The sequence below is a fragment of the Coregonus lavaretus genome (genome assembly GCF_964263955.1).
Source record: "Coregonus lavaretus genome assembly, chromosome: 35".
Classification (NCBI taxonomy): Eukaryota; Metazoa; Chordata; class Actinopteri; order Salmoniformes; family Salmonidae; genus Coregonus; species Coregonus lavaretus.
Window position 1 is genome coordinate 6,343,573 of NC_140022.1, and position 6,000 is coordinate 6,349,572.

The 6,000-nt window shown below is 38.2% G+C and overlaps 2 long non-coding RNA genes across 3 annotated transcripts; both read right to left on the reverse strand.

Annotated features, from left to right (window-relative positions):
* Positions 1-152: 152 nt before the first annotated feature.
* On the reverse strand, positions 153-1,728 carry LOC311109641. Its single transcript, XR_014610619.1, has 3 exons — positions 1,621-1,728; positions 1,140-1,231; positions 153-1,015 (listed from the first exon to the last, which is right to left on the reverse strand). It is a non-coding gene; the product is annotated as an uncharacterized lncRNA (long non-coding RNA).
* A 741-nt stretch (positions 1,729-2,469) lies between these two features.
* LOC311109640 lies at positions 2,470-5,674 on the reverse strand. Of its 2 annotated transcripts, none has more exons than XR_014610617.1 (4): positions 5,214-5,674; positions 4,130-4,173; positions 3,687-4,007; positions 2,470-3,405 (listed from the first exon to the last, which is right to left on the reverse strand). It is a non-coding gene; the product is annotated as an uncharacterized lncRNA (long non-coding RNA). The 2 variants fall into 2 exon arrangements; XR_014610618.1 differs by having other exon boundaries at positions 5,362-5,672.
* Positions 5,675-6,000: the final 326 nt, after the last annotated feature.

Here is a 6,000-nt window from a genome sequence, read left to right on the forward strand (position 1 = left end):
TATGTTATTGTTTCAATTAAGGATTCTAGCTTTAAGACACACCTTGTGACCTTGATGACCATTTAGTGATAGGTTACTGGTACCACTGCCATTAAAACATGCTGTTTATAAATGCTTTGTTTTGTGGACAATCTTAATTTGAAGGCAATGTAGGTAGAGTACTTCAAATAAGAGGTGGTTTATTCCAAAACAGAGATTTAATGTTGTATTTTTCATGAAGAGTTTGAAAAACGTGCAACACACTGATGTTTGAAAAAAGTGCAGCACACTGACATGACCTTTCTTACAGTGGTCTTAACTTAAACAACTAAAATATACCAACCACTACTTTCTACTCACAAAGGTGTTATAGGGCACATGCAGTTGGCTCTTTAATGAACTTAACATTTCCAACTTTAATTGAATGCTTGAAAAAGTCAGTATTAAAAATTGTAAATTGTACAATAATTGGGACACGTGTGCTGCTCAGTAAGCGGCTAAGCTCTCAAACAGGATATGTGTGGTTGATGCATCATCAATACACTACAAAAGCCTTGGGGGCTTTTTCTACAGAAATACACAAACCTCTTCCTCACTGTTTCACAAAAAAAGAGAATATTTACTTTCAAGACAGGCACAAATGAAAACTTATTTCCAGCAATGAATAATGAAAAACATGAATCAAGACACAAAAGTAACAATTTCCTTGAAAGATATTGCTGACTGGTATAAAGACCATAGTGACAAAGAGCAGCATTATATACTGTATACAAAGATATGAATATTCACAGTTGATTCACATTATCTACCAAAGTCATATTGTAGTTCACATTATCCACCAAAGTCATAACTATTATCATAATAGCCCAGATATATTAAACCCAGACTGAAGAGGAAGGGTAGATACAGATTTGGCACCTTATTAAGCACTAGTTGTGAGTTCCGGATTTGGAAACTGAACTCTGGAGTAAATAGTTGAGGCTATGCGGTCTGGCCTTGGTCCTCTTGGTGGGGGTACCAGCTGTATCAAGCAATACTGAAAAACAATGTGGATATGAGTGTAAACCACCTGTCCCTCATAAATGTAGACATGTTATGATATCCATATTCCCACTACAGATACAGATATCCATATTCCCACTACAAATGTAGATACTGACCTCTGGCCCGTCTGCCCTTTCAGGTGGTTCAGGAGTTGGAGGAGAGTCATGGTTCTTCTGGCAAGCAGCTCTCTTCCACAGCACTAAAATGGCTAAGATTACCCATATAGATGGAATTAGTATAGACTATTGTGATCACACATCACTGAGTAACATCTTACATATTGCAGTGGGTTTTGGGTCTGCATGCAGACAAAAGTACAGGAACAGATAGTCCTAACATTACATGTAAAGGCAGGAAAGGTATCCAGTCTAAAGAAAAGTTTTAGATAATAAATAAAATAATATGCCATTTAGCAGACACTTTTAACCAAAGCGACTTACAGTCATGAGTGCATACATTTTACGTATGGGTGGCACCGGGAATCAAACCCACAACCCTGGCGATGCAAGTGCCATGCTCTACCAACTGAGCCACACAGTACCACCAATATGTTACTAGGTTACTAACAAACCCCATTTTAAGAGTGTAGAAACACACCTGACACCAATAAAATGAGAACTGCATTCAAGACCCCAGATCCAATGAGAAGACCTTTTAACCACATTGTGTTGAAGTCTCTGGGTTTCTCTGAGGCTTCAGGATCAACTGAAATTGGCAAAAAAAATAAAAATTATGTACTGCATTTTATTTCAACAACATTTGATAGCCTAAATAAGCACAATATATTTACACTCATTAAAACACCTTCCAGACTATTCAAGTCACAATTAAATCAGTAGAAAAATTATAAACACATAACCACTTACGGAGCTTCAAACTTGTGTTTCTTGTTTCATTCATTGATTTGAGACCTGCAGGGTTATGGAAAATATGTATAGCCTACATCCACTTTGAGTTATGTTACTCAAAGTGGATGTAAAATGTCTGTAGTGGTCTTGCACCTTGCTGCGTTAAACATGAACAAAAACACTTCACAAAATTATATTTTACACAAAATATAGTATGTTGATCATTGAATAAAATGTGCACTTACCAGTGGTCATGAGTCTGGTTCCATTGCTGAATAGGAGAATCTCTCTTTCTTTCTTTGCACAGTAGTACACTCCATTCTCATCTACTGTTACATTCTGTATTAACAATCGATTTCCTGTTTCTAATGAATATTTCTGTCTAAAATGATTATTGTAATAAAAAGCAGCAGGACTACTACTAGTGAAAGAGCGGAGTATGGCCAGTGGAGGCTGTAGTTGGTGCTGTATGTACCAGTGTACATTATTTACAGTAAGAGAACAGTTCAGAGTTGCATTGTGTCCAAGTTCTACCAGTGTCTCTGTCAAAGCCTCAGCTCCAACACACAGTTTTAAAACACCTAAAAAGAAAATAATCCATGAGACACTTCATTTATTGTAAATTGAATGTCAAATAAATAAGATAAGAAAAATAAATGGTCTTACAGAACAGACAGGCAACAATCCTCGACATCTTCAGAGCTGTGATAAATCTGAGACTGAAATGACTTCCTCCTAACAGACATCTGTCTGAACACACTGTGCAACCACATGATCAAACCATAGTTTGCAAAAAGCTAAAAGAAACACTCTTTAATGAAGAGCATTGAGGAAGTGAATATGTTTCCTTTAATAACACTGTGGTGTCCAAGTAATCAACTTTCTAATTGAAAGGTTGACTGAAATAACATTTTCACTGTGCAGCACATGTTCAATCTCAAGTTCTCAACAAAACATCTGTCATTTGGTAGTACAATATTAATGACTGATCTGGAGATATTTCAATAACTTGGTAAGTAAACCTGCATCTTGTTGACAAGAGGGACACACTGACAAAATCCTATTTCTATGCCATTTCCAATTTCCAATTTCGATTTAACATATGACCCTGGTTTAAAAAAAATATTATGCATTTACTCAGCAATAAATATTGTATTAAAAGTGCATTAAATATAGTTGACAAAAAGCTAAACTTACATAAGTGCAGTTACTGTGGTTCTATCAGTAAACACACTGTGACTACAGGCAATTTGGAAAAACTTTTTCCCTCACCTCTTGAAAGGTGGTTCTAGCAAGAGGTATATTTGCAGTCTCCTATTACATACATGTCAGAATAAATACGTATTTCAGCAGTTTAAACACTCAGAACTTGTCAACAGTCTCATAAGTGGCACAAAGACCAATTTCTGTGCTGTAAGTCAAAGGAAGTGGAGAGTTGGACTGAGGAGGAGAAACAGTAAGAGGCTCTGGTTCAGCTCTCTGATACTCATGCTGCTGCTCCTAGGATCAACTTTAGGCTCAGGAGTTGGTTTCTCTGTAAAATAAAGAGGGACATTTCAAATCAAATCAAACCAAATTCTCTTTGTCACATGCGCCGAATACAACAGGTGTAGACCTTACCGTGAAATGCTTACTTACAAGCCCTTAACCAACAATGCAGTTCAAGAAATAACAATGCATTTTCCTTGAGTTATCATACGGTATCATCAACTTCTTAAAACTGTTAATGGAAATTCCAATACTGTATAGATAAGCTAAGGCTGAATCATGACCATTCTCAATTAATTGTATGTTAAACTTGGTTGTAATGCAAACCTTGAACCGAAAGTTCCACTTGACGAAGAATGTTCATTGTTGGTATGAAACATGAATAACTCCCACTATCGCTGTCCTTGAGATCAGTCAGTAGGAGAGAGAAGTTGCCCTTTGCCCATTCCTCAGGGAACATCCTGGTTCTGTCTCTGAACTGACGGTCTTGGTCTTTCAAGTCTGCTTTTCCACTGACAATATTGTAGACATTACGGTCATCCTTGTATCGCCAAAATATGGTGACCTCTTCAATAGGCATCGCATTGTACCGACATGGTAAAATAACCTTCCCTCTTGTAAAACCTTCAACTCTCTCCTGTGAAGAGACTACAAAACACAGATATCAAAATTAGCCTCCAATGAATCCATCTGACACAGACATCAATATGCCGTGTTGCACATGCAGAATCAGAACAAACAACAACATAACGTATGACTGATATTAATACCTTGGAGTTCCATCAACAAGATGACACAAACCGGCAACCAGCACCTGTGGAGTAGTGATAGAACATGTTATGGCTGGGAACAAGACTAGCAGGGTTATAAACACAGTGGTCTGGCTGAATATGAAAGAAAGGCTGAGCAACCAATCATAATACAGATGTGAATGGCCCATATTGGCACTGACAGGTGGGTGCATTCCAAAGGAGTAGAGTCAACCTAAAGGACATGTTGCAACAGATGATACGTTCCTCCCCATTGCACATTTTCCATAGGCCTAGTTTTATCTCTGCCTAAGGAACTGTTACTTTACTGTACTTGAAATGCCTTCGACTAGACTGCATGCATATATAAAAGTATGTGTAAAGCAACAATGTAGTCTACGTATAAACTAGCCAAAACAAAAGATGCAGTGAAGTGTGTGTTATAGGCTAACTTGTGAGAGCAGGTGACGAACGGTAAGAGGTCTCTGAAGTACAGGCCTATCCACTTTATTTGAGATAGCAGGGACCTTCCTCACTACCTAGACAGGCCTACTTGCTACATACTGAAAGTTAGGCTACATTTGTTGAGTGGACTAACGTCGTGGGAGGGACAACACTCAACCTATGTGCCTTGGGTGGGTTGGCAAGCTAGCTAATGATTAATGTTTGGTTAGCTATGATCCATCTCTGTCTAACAGACCAAGGTCAGGCTCCTCACAGCCATATGAACTAGTAGCTAGCTAGATAATTGGCCACGTTTAGGCTACTTCAGCTAGTTAGCTCCTGACAATTTAGAATTCGACATAGTTATGTTCTTATAGATAAGTCAGCTGGCCAGTTAAGGAAGTTAGGCAACGCTAGCTAGCTACCGTTAGTTGCTCAAGTAGCTAATTTACATATCAGATAAAAATAAAAGCAGGCCTAATGAATTCGTTAGCTAGCCTAGATCTAACTAACACTTCTGCTAAGTTAACTACAATAACTTGGGTCTTGCTTTGTCTTTGTACCCAACGTTATAAGGTTATCTATCAACAGCATCTGTTTAACTGGTTAGCTAGCTACCAACGTGGTTAGTTCACAACACCAATCGTACAAATAAATATACCTTTTATCCATTTCTTCTTAACCTTACGTATACGACACCTTATAGGTACTTAGCTAGCTAACAATTACTAATTGTGATAGCTATATGTTGTAACGTTAATTTAGGCTATAGATACTGAAGTATTGCACTGCCCAACCTCATTACTTACGTCATTCCATTGAACATTTTGGATATCACGAAAAGGGGGTAAAATACAACAACAAAAAAGATTGTCCGGTGTACACAAAGAGAATACGTTCAATGGGACTACGTGGTTTAGGTGGCTGCACAGTACAAGGCTTCCGTATCTATAGCCTTAATTAACGTTACATTTTTTATGCATTATCCACTTATGTATCACCAGAGCTGATCCATAAATTCCTTTTTTGTGTCGATTAATTGGCTTTGCCTACACTACACGCCACGCCACTTGTAGGCCTATTAATACATCTACCAGACCCGTTTGGCGCACCAAAGAGCGCAAACAGGTTGAGCGTGAACACACTTTCACAAATTTCCTTGTCTTCTTCTTCTTTGGGATTTGGTTGTCGGAACGCATCTAACTTTTAGGTGCACACACACCGCCACCTACAATACTGATGTGTGAGGCCATTCAAGGCCTACCTACATTATATTATTTGATACAATAATACACACTTGGGGAAAAGTTAAATTGCCCTATCACCTACTAGCCCTCTAAAAATCCACCCCCCATTCCACTATTTAACCATATCTAGTCCTACTCCAGACCAACGGTCTGAGAGGACATATAAGTACCACTCAACACCCCCTCAATTTCTGCAGTACA